We start from the raw sequence: 15,218 nt of genomic DNA on the forward strand, positions 1-15,218 counted from the left end.
CCTCCCAGATGTGAGGCCATTCAGTTTCCAGAGTAGAAAGGACCCTGGATGGCAAGGTCTTGACTTGAACACTTCCCCAACAGGAAAGAACAGATTGGTCAGCCCATAAAAGATTAGGGTTGAGATGCATACCATGATAAACTGCCAGTTCATCATGGGTAGGGGCTGTGTAGAATGTGTTCAGGAAATATTTAATCTCTCATTCTTCATGTAGAACTCAGAATTATTTGTAACATGGAGCCAAGTTTGACATCTGGTTAATTTCCAGATGACCCAAAAGAACCTCATTTCCCCCTTCATGTTAGTGGGTAGAGTATAAATCAAAGTTGGACCTTGAGGTCAAAGATGTTATATTGTCCTAGAGTAGGTCTGGCACCATAATCCATATGCCCTCTTCCTTCCTCTATCAAATGTGAAAAATAGGCATTCAAACGTATACCTTGCATTTCTATGTGCCACATATTCATGTGGCAGAATTCTTGAAGCTGAGATTCTTGAATTTTACATTTACTACTAAATTCTCAAGATTGAATCTTTAAAAGCTTATAGCATGGGATGAATCACCATCCTATGTTTAGAAAATAATTAGACTTTATAGCAACAGTAATGACAGTGCTTCTTCCTCCTATTCCACTAAGTTCTAGCCTCTCACCCACTCCCTAGTGAGCTCTGTTCCAGAGCTTGCTCAGATGGCTGAGGGCCATCTGAGCCACATGTCTTCCCTGGGCCCTACAAGGAGACGATGAAGGAGAGATGAGTCCCCCTTACTTCATAAGGGGCATGAATTGACTTGGAATCTTGCCTCTTCCAGTTTAAAAACATCCCCTCAATTTCCTCTTATGTGTAGTTGAAGGACTTCTAGGTGCTTTTTTTAGAAACGATACATACCGCCATCTAATTCTTGGTCTCGGGGAGAATTCTGTAATATTGGCTTGAAAAGACCAGGAAAGGTCATTGTGGCCTAGTAATGTCTCATTTCCCACATCCATTCTGTCCTTTGCTGTGGTACCATTTAATGTCCACCAGGCTCCTTGGCTTTATAATCTTCCTCATTCCAGCTACATGGCCCTCTTTCTGTTGCTGTTAGCCAACATGGGAATTTGCAAGTGTTCATGTTTGTCTTGACCCCAACTTGCCCCAAAGATAAGGTTGCTTAATTTTTAGAGCAGAAACACTAAGCTGAAATCTAAGTGAAGTATTTTATGCTTTGCTTTGGCACCCTATGTTCCTTCCCACTTCTACCAAAATTTGTGACCACGTTGTAGTCGGAGGTAGCATCATCTAATTTCTCTTGCACTGAAATCTGAGATTATTCTTATTTGCTAAATCATGTATTGAGCTCATTTTTGTTTGCTAATTTTCATAAAATATGTATGTCTGGCCTTGATTCCTTTTGAAATATTTCATAAGAGGTTTTGAATACCAGGAATACTAGACCTCAACCTGTAAGCAGTTTCTTCACCAGCTTCCCTCACTCTAAACTTTTACTTTCTACCTTCTAATATCCTCGAATTTCATGATATGTACATCAGACATAATTAACAGATGTTTCCCTTAGCACCCTAATTCCCCTTTCTGTAGAAGCCATTTTCATGGTTTCCTCCCAGAGATTCTGTACACATTCTTATTTTCCTAAAAGTAGATTCAAGGTATACTGTTTTGTACCTTACCATTTTAAAAACTTAGAATCTTTTCAATATATTGTTTTGGTTTCTCAAAGCAGAATTTGAGATAAAGGGCTTATTCCCTTTTTCCATGGTGGATTTGTTCTAGTTATAATTAATGAATGTGATACAAAATAGAAGGTCCTTAGCTCATTTGCCAAAGCGAAGATCTAGACAGTTGGCTATAGCCTATATCTGTAATAAAAACATTAGTCACTGCCAAGTGACTGTTTCTCACAACCTGTTTCCTAATGTCCCTTATAAAAAACACTTCCACAGTATGAGGGATTTAGCCTACTGAACTAACTACTTTAATAGGAGTACGTATTTACATTAGCCTGTCCCTAACCTCAGTTAATAGGTGATGTTAATGTTAAACCAATTCTACCAGTTTCTGTAACTTAAGGACAACTTGTATGGGCATCTGTTTAAAATCACTGACTGCCTTCTCTTGTCGTGTGTGTGTTTTTTAAAAAAAAAAAACAAAAAACCTTTGGGCAAGCAATTATCTAAATAACGGTAGAAGTGAGTGACTTAGGAATTCATAGAAATTCTGCAATTCTGTTGTAAGTAAACATAGACTAAAGCTAAAATCTTATGCCTGTTACTTCAGAGTTTATCACCACATTCATTGTTTTATTTAGACTTACAATGTATTTGAGTTGTGATCTCACTTTTACTTAATTGCTGAGTGACTCTTTCAGCCTCTTTGCTAATCTCTAGGCTTCATTTCCAATGACAGGAGGAGCTTTCTCACACACCTCACATGTTCTTGCAATGCAAACTGTTCTTTTTTTTTTGCATATTCTTAAGAATGGCAGTAAGATTATACCTTTCCAGTGAACTGAAATTTGCTGGGTTTCCTTCAGTTAGTTGGGCATTCTCACTGTGGCTGGAGGGGAAATGTATCTCACAAGATTAGACCCTATTAAATGTTGCGAGGAAGTTATTACAATAGCATAAGGATATGAACTTTTGCACCAGGCTCTGAAATAATTTGATTACTCATTGATTTAAAGACCTTTAACATTAGTCTTAGCCCACCTAGATTCTACCTTTCATGTGATTTACTGTCACTGACATTCTATTCTGGAAAAGTGGTGGTAAGACTGACATTGTCTCTTGGTCTAAAGCTAGACCCACATGTGGAAACTACACACCAGATGTGTGCACAAGTTCTTTGAAATGTCCTAAGACGGAAATGGAAGTAAATGTTTGCATGACCACTTTCCATCTAATAGTACTGGACTATAGTGAATTACAGATCCACCTTACTGATGGGAAACCTTAAAGTTGTACTGATTCATTCCTTCTCCATCATGGCCATCCCATATCCTGCTTTGTTTCCTTCATAGGACTTATCCCCACCTGTTTGTCACTTCTTTAGAATGCGCCTTGCATGAGTGCAGGGACTTTATCCTGCTGTATCCTCAGTACCTAGTACAGTAGGGTCCTCCAAAGGAACAGAATCTACAGGATATGTATAATTATAAAAGGAACTTGCTAGATTGGCCACTGAGACAAGTCTCTGAACATGTAAGCAATCTATTAGCTGGAGAGCTGAGAAAACCTAGTTTAAGATGATAGACTTGGAATAGGACAAATAACACAGATCTGGTCTGAGGCTTTGAAGGGGTTTATCGGGCATGAGCTTCCCTTTTTGACCAATTCAGGCCCCGGTCTTTCTGTTGCTGTTAGCCAACATGTTCAGGGTGGGTCTTTCACACTTAGTTCACTAACCCATATGCCAACTATTCTGGAGACATCTTTATAGACACAGCCAAAGTGTGCTTTACCAATTTTCTAAGGGTGTCTCAATCCAGTCAAGTTGAAAAACCAAGATAATCTCAAGTCCACCCCTTATCAACTTGAAAGTGCATCTCCTTAAAGCATAATTGCCACATAAAACAAGTTCAAATTTCCACTTAACATTATATATCATGTTCTTATACAAGTAGTTATAACTACCCTGTATAAAATTGAAAATATACTAATTCCTTCCCCCGAACAGGAGGCAAGGTTTTTTGACAGCCTATAAATATTATCAAATACAATGCCAGAATCTCAAGTGTTCATATCAATCTTGTTACATGATTCAGAAACAAAGTTTCACAAATATACTAACAAAATAACACTCGGTCATTTTAACTGGTCACATGGTCATTGCTGGTAATTATTGGTACCTTCTTAAACTTCCTACTCTGTATTTTATTTGCCTTCCAGCACTTCAACAGGTCATGGTTCTTTGCTTGGAGGGGTATCCCACACCTTCATTCCTCTGAAGGATCTGAGCCATTTGAAGCTCTGCTTGGATTAGGTTGCTGTCTCCCATTGACTTTAATCACAGAGCTGGTAATACCAAGAGATGCCCTAAGAGAGAATCCTCCCTTAGATTTTGAACTTCTTCATAATGGAGATAACAATTTCCCCTTGATAGTACTGATAAATCAACCCCACCAACACCATAATTCCCTCTTGACTTGTTAAGGGGCACAAGGAACCCAGGTGTTAGGGGAAAGTCTTAATTTTCAGTTCAATAAAATTACTGTTCTGGTTGAAGGATTCTTTCCTCTAGAATTATGATTTCTAGGCCAGATAGGACAGGTTCACAGGAACAGGAAGCATGAACTTTGCTGGTGGGTTACTAAGTGTAATGGTGAGGAGTACCATTACCATTTCCATCCCTTGGAGTCTTGATTCGTGAGTCCTGGTTATGGGATATAGAAATATAATCAATGGTTAGGAGCACATACAGCCTTCTGTAGAACCTTGCCCCATACCTGCAAGGTATTGCTACTTACATGATGCTGTGCTGGTGTCTTTAAAAGGTTATTCCACTACCTAGCTGCTTAAGAATGAGAACGTGAGAAGACCCAGTGGATTTGAGAATGAACCCATTACCTACTTCTTTGGCTGTGAATTGAATTCTTTAGCCAGAAATGATGGTGTGTGGAATATCATGATGGTGGCTTGGGCATTCTCTACGTAAGACTTCTGCCAAAGCTACCATCTTGTGCACTTATGTTAAAGGCAAATCCATAGGCAGAATGACAAAGAGGGACATGTCCACATCTTGCCCAAATGTCTGTCACCAATTTTCCAATTTCGTTCCTTTCAAGTACCTGACTCTAACCAGACTATTATAGTCCATGAATCGGTACACAGCTGGAATGTCTGGACATTTCTCTTGAGTATAATGGATAACCAGGTTCAGTGCCCCAAGATGTGCCTGCTGGGAAGAGTTCTCTTGACTGTCCTTCAGGGATATCTAGAAGGTGTTACAAGGCTATAGCTGTTGACTTTCAGGGGTGTCTGTATAACATGCAGAATCATCTGTAAACCAGGCCCTAGTATTTTTATCAGTTGACCATAGCATACTTCCCATGAGGCCATACACATAGGCTGATAAAGAAAAGGCTGTGTAACGGGCATAGGGACCATGGGAATCTGGACCACTTCACCATGTAACTTGTTCCTTCAGGACCTGCTCAGACCCCAAAACATACCACTGCCATCTGATGGATTGCTGCATTGTACATCCAACTTTATGGCTTGGTGGCACAGGTAACGCCTAGCTCATGATGGGTAGCTCCAGTCATGTGGTAGATTGGTGACCCATGGTCATGTATTCAGGCCTGGTAGTACTCCTAACTCTCAAGGAGAATAGTTGTCTACAGATGATGGCAGAGCCTTGCTTCAACATTGTCTTTTGCAATTTAACTAGGGATTCCAAACAACATACTTACTGCCACTGACAACCTCAAGTATCATTGGGTCTGCTGAGTCATATGGTCCAAAGCAACCTGCTCAACAACCTGGATCTATGGCAGAGCCCTCTTCAGTTTGGGACCTCGTGTAAATTGGCGGGGTTTTTTTGGTTGGGAAGAAGTGGAATAATACACCAAGTTGACAGTGGTTTGACCTCTAATATCCAAAGAGGTCTACTAGATATTGCATTCTTCTTGGTTTTAGTAGTGGCAAGATAAAACTACATACCTCTTCACCTCAGGAGGGAAAACTTGGCATGGCCCACACGACTGGATTACCAGAGATTTCACTGAAGTAGCAGGCCTTTGAGTTTTAGTTGTATTTCTGTTGACATGCAAATATTTCATTAAGAGTGGTCGCTATCTTGCCCATGCATAACCTCATTAATGTAATGAGCCAGTGTAATATAGAAGAGAAAGGCAATTGACACCTCAACTAAGTCATGTGAGACTAGAGTTCCTCTGAGATAGGACAGAGAAGACAGTTTGCTTTTAGCCAAAAAGGCCAAATATATTTCTGAGCCTTCTTGTCAGACATGGGGAAAGATATATTACCAGAGCAAAAGCTACGTGCCAGAAGATGTAGTTTCCTTGCTTGAACAGATTAGTACATCTGATACAGCACTTACTTTAAGATTAACCAAGTGATGACTAACTGTAATTATCATTCTCTAAAATCCATCTTCTGCATAGGTCGTATGGGAGAGTCAAATGGGGATGTGGTGGGAACCACCTTCCTTGCAACTTTTAATCCTTCATGGTGGCACTAATCTCTACAATTTTTCCAGGTTTGCAGTACTGTTTTTAATTTGCAATTTTCCCGGGTAGAGGTGGCACTAAAAGCTTCCATTTTTGCATTCCTCACCATAATAGTCCTCAACAGATTAGGGAACCAACATGGGTATTTTGCCAACTCTAAGTATTCCTATTTCAATTACACATTCTCAGACTAGGGAAATGAACCCAGGGTGGTTTTGGAGACTTGCCAGACAGTTCGAGTTGTGCTAAAACTCAAATCACTTGACCTCCAAGAGTCCTAACTGCTTGCAGGCCCAAGATGATGTTTTGGATATCATTGACTCAAAGTGGATTCAGTATCCAATAGTCCCCATTCAGATTATATCCTCTCCCCCAATATACAGTTATTGTGGTAAAAGCCCTCAGGTCCCTTTGGGAAAGGAGGGGGAAAAATATTAATGTCTCAGCTAGTATACCAGGCCCAGGCCCTTTCTGAAGGGACCTGATGACCTCTCCAAGCAGTACTATGTCTGGGGTCTGTAAACTCGCGTCTGGGAATTGGTTGAAGTACTGATTACTTTTATGACTGAGTTTTGGTCACTTGACCTGAAAACTATTGACTTATACAAGCAGAAAGCTTTCTTCTGTAAATATAACCACACAAGTTTGGTTGACTGTTGACCAATAGTTCAGTGAGTGGAGAGGCAGAATGATAAAGAGCTTTATTAGTAACAAGCTGGCATTGTTGGAAGATGGTTGACTTCTGCCCACAATTTCTCCACTTAAGAGAATGTTTTATGTGACTTCTGCCCCCCACCCCAACAAAATGTAAATAAATCTCAGTCGGGTGAATACCTCAGTTGTCCAGTTTTAATAGCCTCTTCTAGAGTGTGGGCTGAATACATCATCTCATTCACATAGGTTGGTGAGAGTTGCACTCCAGTGGATCTAATAAGTGAAAGCTTCTATGGCGATTATAATTTTGCTTTTGTGGTCAGGGTTTCTTCCAGGTACCTGACCTCTTGATTAGAGAGTACTTGGGGAAGGAAGGTTTTGTTTCTAGCTAACTTCAGTATGCTTTAAATCAGACTTCAGGAGGCAGCTAAATCTCAAGAGCAGGTAGGAGCAAAGAGAAACCTCTGAGAATTGTCTTGATGGGGAGGGGCTTATGTGTGCTTTCAGAAACAGATCAACTGATGTAGGCATGGCTTTGGTAAGACTGTCCTGATTATGACCTTGCCTCTGTTGTCTAAGGAAAGGACATCAACCTTGTCTTTAGCTTAGTGCTTTCACTTGGCTCCTGCCACTCTGGACCCCAAGTATACCTACTGAATTTAGGAGTTTGAATGGAGTGACAGCAACTTCCACTAGAAATTCTGGCATGTTAGAAAAGAGCAACGACAGAATTCAAGGTTACTGTTGCTCCCCTCACAAATCTGATTCTTAAAATAATGAAGGGGTACATCTTGACTCTTATGTTTTGGGTCGGGGTAGGTTTCATGTTTCATGTGGGAAATCCACTGTAGCATTCCAATATTTCTAAACCTAATTCCTTCAATGTTTCCTCCAGCTCATCCAAAGTGGGCCATCTTTTCATCTTTTGTTCTGAGCTAGCTTATTTCACTTAACATGAACATGATGATCTCTAGTTTCACTCATTTTCCTGCAGATGACATTTTGTTCTTTGTGGCTGAATGATGCTCCCTCAAGTGCATGCATGTGTGTGTTCACACACATTTCCTTTATCCATGCATCCATTGCTGGGCATCTAGGCTGATTACATAACTTGGCTGTTATCAATGTGGGTATGCAGGTAACTCTTTTTGTAAGCTGACTTGGACTTCAAGTATGTACCCAGGAATAGTATAGGTGGATCATATGGTAGTCTTATAGTCTTTCTGAGGAACCTCCATGTTGGCTTCTATAATGGCCATACTGATTTACATTCCTACTAAGAGTTTGTAAGGATTCCTTTTCATTGCATCCACATCAGCATTTATATTTTTAATAGCCAACCTGACTGGGGCGAGATGGAATCTTGGCATGTTTCAATTTGCATTTCTGATGGCTAAAAGATGTTGAATTTTTAAATTACTGGCCACTTGGACTACTTTAGAACTCTGTTCAGATCATTTTCCCAATTACTGACAGGATTGGTACTTTGAGTTAACTTCTTAGCTCTCTATTCTGAATATTCTGTCATATGAACAGCTGGCAGATGTTCTCCCATTCTGCAAACAGTGCTATAGTTGTAGACAGACACAATAACTTTAAGTGCTGAAAATTGAACCCAGGGCCTTGCATGTGCTAGGTGAGCACTCTACCACTAAGTCATAACCCCAGCCTGCTGAGCAGGTTTTTAACTGATGCAATCCTATCTGTCAATCCCTGCTATTTCCTGGGCTATTGGAGTCCCAACCAAGAAAATTGCTTGTACCAATATCTTGAAGCGTCTTCTTCGGTAGTTTCAAAATGTTCAGATGTTAAAATTAAGGGTTTCAAAATTCACTTTCTCTTTTTAACAGAACAAGAGAAATCTAGTTTCATTGTTCTGTAGATAGTGTCCAGTTTTCCCAGCATCATATTTTGGGTTTCACTAGAAAGCCAATTTCGGAAACAAACCAGGTAAGGGAAATTCATCTCAAATTCTTAACAAATTAAGGTTCTTCAGAATTAGAACTAATCATGTGTGTACACACATGGATTTTCTTAGATTGGCTTATGATCAGATCAGAGGCTGAATAGTTCCACAATGCGTTCTTCAGACTGGAGAGGAGAGAAAACAAGTAGCTGCTTAGTCTAAGATGCTTGCAGCCTCAGAACAAGAGGAACCAAACTGAAAAGACAAGACGGTAGCTTGACATTTGTAATTCTGGTATTTGTAGCTAGAAAGATTGCCAGGTTAACTTTTCTTATGTCACATTTAAAAAAGACAGCCATGGTCTGAGGCTGAAGGCCTTAAACCCCCACCCCCCAGAGTATGGCTGGTGTAAGTTCGCATTCAAAGCCTTTAGAATTTGAAGTCTATCCGCAGGTGGTGAGAGCCGCAAAAATGCATCCCCTTGAGGGGTTGCTCACCTGAGCTTCCCATTTCTTTCACTTTTCATTCCCTCCAGTCCTAGCCTATTGGATGGTGTGAGCCATGTTCAGGATGAGTCTTCCCCACTCAGCTTGTTGAGTCATTTCTGGCAACGCTCTCGGAATACCCAGAAATATGCTTTATCAATTTTCTAGGCATCTTAGATCCAGTCAAGTTAAAAAAACAAAACCAAGATTAGCCATCACACCCAAGATCATACTTGCCTGCACATAGTAGATGTATAGTCTTCAGCTTATCAGATAGCAGTTGAGTGGACTGCTGTATGGATTATCTATGCCAAGAGTATAGCCTTTTGCCTTTGCTTAAAGGGACACTTTGTCTTGAGACTTATCTGACTTCCACAGAAAACACTTGCTAGGACAAGACTTGGGTGAACTAGTCTATGAGGATAGGACAGCATTTAAAAACAAGGCAGGGGAAGGGGTCGTATTTTACAATTAGGTTTTGTTTCAGGAAAGCAGACTTCCTGTTTGATTTCTGTAGTTGAAGAAACACTTGTTTCTATTGGATATTCTTGTTCCTCTGTAACTGGGACCAGTGTTAAAATCATATTTTCCTCATCGAATTGCTCCTCAAGGAAGTTCTTCTCAGTGACCCTGTCATTTGCGCCTGACATTTCCAGGAACACTGGGAGACGGCAAAGGCAGCAGGGCTCAGGACAGCTATGCGGTGTGAAACAAAACCTAACTGTAAAATACGACCCCTTCCCTTGCAGACCATTTTGCCTCCAGTTAATAAGGTTTCTCGGGATACTCTGCGAAACTGCCAACAATCTGAGTACTGATGGCCAGAAAATAGAGGTTTATTTGAGGCTACAGAAGCATGCATATCCGGAACAAAAATGATATTCCTGAAACATCTCAGGAGGCCAGATTGAAGCCAGTTTCCAGGAAATGGAAGGCAGCGGCCAATGCAACAGGGCTTCAGGAAAGGCATAATAAGGTTAAAAAAGAGGAAGAGACTAACATGATTGAAGTGGTAAATTCAGCTCAGGAGTCCATATTGGCATCTTGGGCAAGGATCACTGCCAGAGCCAATCGGTGCAAGGCTGTGAATTCATGTCCCATCCCTACATCTGTGGAGGCATTTTTGCTGCAAACCTCTGGTGTCAGGTGGTGTGTAGTCCATGGACAATTTCTTTCTGCAGAAACAGGCTGGGTTCGCCTGCAGTTCCATGCAGGTCAGACTTGGGTCCCTGACACTCCCAAGAGGATGATTTCCCTCTTCCTGTTACCTGCCTGGATTTTTCCACCCTCGGGACTAGAAGATGATGTTATGCCCTGAATGTGTAAAAAGGAATAAGATGATGAAAGGATTAATTATAACAAGAGAAAAAGCAATGCAGTGTAGGATACCAAAAGGTGCCACCTTAAGTAATGTTGAAGTACTATTTTGATCTGAAGGCAATTAAGCAACAAGAAACAGTTTTCTGCTTTCCCACTATTGGCCCCAAAATGGGACATAAATTTGCAAATATTCCTCTTCCCTCCCAGGACAAGTGGTGGAGAGCCCATAGGTAAATCATCACACAGCCTGATGAATGCTGGGCTGGTTTCTGACAGTCTTTCATTTTCAGTGTCTCCTGATCATTTGTGTCAGACCCAAGTATTAACTATACACAGAGAGCTGCTAGGTTTATGGGGAAACTGAGCAAAAGTTCTTTCATGCTTCTCTTTAATATTAATTTTGTTGTGTGTACTAAGATTGAACCCAGGGACACTCTACCACTGGGCTATAACCCTAACCCCCTGCCTCTTTTTTTTTTTTAATTTTTAGTACTGGGAATTTAACCACTGAATCGCATCCCCAGCCCTTTTAATTTGAGACAAGTTCTTCCAAGGTTGCTTAGGGTCTCAATAAATTGCTGAGACTGCCCTTGATCTTGCAATCCTGTCTCGGCCTCCTCTAAGTAGCTGAGATATAAGTGTACATTATCTCACCTGGCTTTAACATTAATATGTCTTATTAGTGTTGTATATTCCTTAAATGAGTCAATATTGGTATATTAACTTTAGTGGTGGGTGAGGTACCAGGGATTGAACTCGGGGGCACTCGACCACTAAGCCACATCCCCAGCCCTGTTTTTGTATTTTACTTAGAGACAGTGTCTCATGAGTTGCTTAGCACCTTGTTAAATTTCTGAGACTGACTTTGAACTTGAGATCCTCCTGCCTGTCTCCAGAGCCACTGATTACAGGCATGTGCCACCAAGCTAGGCCTATTAATAACTACCTATTACTAGTTATAATGAATTATTATCTTTATGTGGCACTGAGGATCGAACCCAGGGCCTCACACGTGTAGTCAAGCACTCGACCATTGAGCTACAACCCCAGTTGTATATTTGGTTTCATGCTTTTTGTTGAACGTCTTATGATTTTGTGTATTTGTTTTATTAGGGATTGAACCCAGGAAAACACTACTACTAATCTATATTCACAGCCCTTTATTTTTTTATTTTGATATAGGGTCTCAGTAAATTACTGAGGCTGGTTGGGTGTGGAGATACACATTTGTAATCCCCCAGAGACTTGGGAGGCTAGGTCAAGAGGATTGCAAGTTTGATATCAGTCTCGACAGCTTAACAAGACCCTGTCTAAAAATAGACGGGGTATGGCACAGTGGTAAAGCATCCCTAGTACCCCCCTCCCCGCAAAAAGTTGCCAAAGCCAGCTTTGGATTTGCAATCCTCCTACCTCAGTCTCCCAAGTATTGGAATTATGGCCCATACTGGCCACTGACTAAGGTTTGACGTGTATCCAACATTCTGCATGATAATTCATATCTAGGCCCTAATCCTCCATTCCTCAGTTCTACCTGTTTATTTCCTCCTGCCAAGCCTCTATAAATCAGATCTTTTTACTGACATTGTAACTTTGCTCTTTAGGATGCTCTATATTTAGAATCATACACATGTATTTTATAGTCTGAAGTATGTATTTAAGGTCTCTTCATGTCTTCATGGATTATTTTTTTAGTACTGAGTGTATCCATTCTCAAGATATACCACAGTTCATGTATTCATTCAGCTACCGAAAGACCTTGGTTGCTTCCAAGTTTTGGCAGTTATGAATAAAGCTGCTATAAACATCCAAAAAAAGCAGGAAAGGGGAGAGATAATACAAGCTAATACAAGGTGTTTGACTTCAATTGTAGCTTTACCAGAAAACACACAACTGCTTGCATTTACCATGCTGGCTAAATGAAAATACTTTCCTGTGACATTTTGTGGAGGGAGTATAATTAAAATTTCCCATTGTAATGGTGATTACATTTCTTTCTGTTATAACCTTTAGTGTATTTTAAGATGTTAGTCATTTTAGCAAGTCAACTCACTAAATCTATCTCAGATAATCATGGTCTTTTTTTCCAATTACAGTAGCTATTATATTGGTATAATCTATTATCTGTGACACTAAAAACTAGGTTTTTATGCTTCAGTCTTTAACTACAAATATCTAACTTGACTAGGATTACGAGTATCAACTGTCTCAATTTATCTCTTCTGTTCTTAATGCTTTCCCTGAATTCTGAAGAGGCAAAAAGGGGCTGTGTTCCCAAACTGGTCATGTTCTCACTAATCACATAGGGTCCGAGAGCTTGGGCTCTCCTGGAGTCATGGTTGAGGGAGTTTGGAGTGCAAGTCGTTTTAAGGGATTGCTGCCTGTGAAAGGGAGGGGACGGAGCTAGGACTAGGCAGAGGGGCTGAACCTTAATGTAGGCTAAACAAAGCTTTGATTATCCTGGTTGGGGAGGGGTTCTATAACTAGACTTGTTCATCATTGTCATACATCAGGCTGGAATTGTGGGCCTTTATAAGTCAGAGATGGAAGCTCTGCCTCTGGGGGGGGGGGCAGGAGATCCTCAGACAAAGCAGATTTTTTTGCAGCTAAGAGGGACTGAGATACAGCTGTCACCTAGGAGCTGTCTGCTGATATTAGTACTCCTGCAGCTGAGATGTAAGACCCTTCCCTCAGATCTGAATGCGGCATCCCCATGTCTATCACAATGACTGTCTCCCAAGTATTGTAGCTCCTTGTGGCCTGTCTGCAGGGATGGAGAGTGAATAATCTTCCAGCTTCTTCATTTCCCATGGGCATCAAATCCTCTATACTTCCAGGTTGTCACTTAGTCCCTCGAAGTAGCTGCTGAAAAAAGCCAGCTATCATTTTCCATGTGCATGGCATTCTATCCGAATCTATAAGAGGATCCTATGAAGGAAAGAGAACCCCTTTTTGAAAGGAAGCTAGTGGGATAAAATGCAGCTTCTGTCACTGGAGTTGTTTGGTCATGAGTGACACTCATCCTCTGCCTCATGCACTACCAGGCTTGGTATTTGCCTGGTGACCAAAGGAGTGTGAACCCTTAGTGAATACGCTTTTCAAGATGGGGATACTGAATTCTGTACCTTGGATACAATGGGACAAGGAAGTATCGGGAGACAGTCAAGTGGACCATCCGAGTTCCATTCATATTCTTTTCTGCTCTATTCACATAAAAGTAGCCAACCTCCCGATAATTGGTTACTTATTTTCCTACAAAGATGATTCACAAAGTGATGTGGTGGCTCACTTGTACTACTGGATCATGGGACTTCTGCACCCATGCAATAGTGTGAGGACAAAGTACCATTGAAGCTTCTGAAATGTTACTGTATCAAGCAAAGATATTAAAAACTTTACCATGTTTACTGTCTTCAAAGATCATACCAAAAACATCAATGTTGAGGCTACTTGATTCTAACTTTTTGTGATAACTCTGATCATGGAGTCAACTGGTTTTAACTCTAGTCCTTTTCTATTACCTCAGTCCAAGATACTTTGAGATTCCATACCTGATATAGAGCATTATAAATGCCTGTAGATTCTGTTGGTAGCTGAGGCTGAGGACAAACACACTCATCTATTCCTATGAGTTAGTATTGCTGCATTTTCTAGAAGAGGCTTATTATAGCCAACCTGCTATCAAATGATAAGTTGATCTCCTTAACATAGTTCTATACTGTGACTCGGCATTTCTGTTGACAGGCTGACAGCTACAGCCGTAGCTAGATTGTCTCTGGGAAGCAGTAGTCCATGTTGGGAACATCTATATTCTCAGTATCTTCAACTATGGAGACTGATTATTTAACAATAGGCTGATTAAAGTTGACTGACAATTGGCAGACACACTGTCTTTTGTTCAGAGTCTTCTGATGAATACCTTGTGTAATATGAATGTCTCCTACATGCACATCTATTCATAGACTTGCTTGTCTTCAGCTTTCTAGTCCTTTACCATCTAGTTTATTGATCATATGTTTAGGCCATTGGCCTTGGCCAAGAGAAGGTTATATATTCATATCTTGGGCCACAGGTCATTCCATTTAAAACAATCAAAATGCAGTATCTTGACCAGTCAACTTACTTTCCTCAAAGTTGGGAGTCTGAGAGGCATATTTTCATTGTTGCCATAACCATGGAGCATAGTCAAAATGCTTTGGAATAATAAATGCCTTCTTGAGCTTGCTTTTAGAGCATAACTTTCTCTTTTCTTTCCTGTTCCTCAAACAGTATTATGTGATGGTGACTTCCAAATCTTGAGTCCGGATTTGATTCAGGATTAATGGTGTCTGGACCCTTCTGATAAAGGGGTAAGGGAGATTATTTGGTAATAAAGACATTTCTCAAGCAGTTCTTACTTACTAGCAAAAGTTAAAAGGAGTCTTGCCCTGCTGTTTTCAAGGTTCTGTTCAACAAGGGCTCGAGCTGTTGCCAAATTCCATGTTTCAGAATTACAGGCAATGAAGACAAGAATCAGTTTTAGAATAAAGGGTGGTGACAGTAGACTTCTTGCCCATATGATATCCCCCGAGTTCAAGTCTACTTCTTTGGGACAAAGCATGTTTTCTCTGATCTTTAGGATGACATCGGGAGTACCTGTAGACATTTGATTTAAAATTGGCTATCA

The 15,218-nt window shown here is 40.6% G+C and overlaps 1 pseudogene; it reads left to right on the forward strand.

The window, feature by feature from the left end:
- Positions 1 to 9,933: 9,933 nt before the first annotated feature.
- On the forward strand, positions 9,934 to 10,665 carry LOC101970111 (developmental pluripotency-associated protein 2 pseudogene; annotated as a pseudogene).
- The last annotated feature ends 4,553 nt before the right edge of the window (positions 10,666 to 15,218 follow it).

This window comes from Ictidomys tridecemlineatus, chromosome 9, assembly GCF_052094955.1.
Source record: "Ictidomys tridecemlineatus isolate mIctTri1 chromosome 9, mIctTri1.hap1, whole genome shotgun sequence".
In the NCBI taxonomy this organism is placed as follows: domain Eukaryota; kingdom Metazoa; phylum Chordata; class Mammalia; order Rodentia; family Sciuridae; genus Ictidomys; species Ictidomys tridecemlineatus.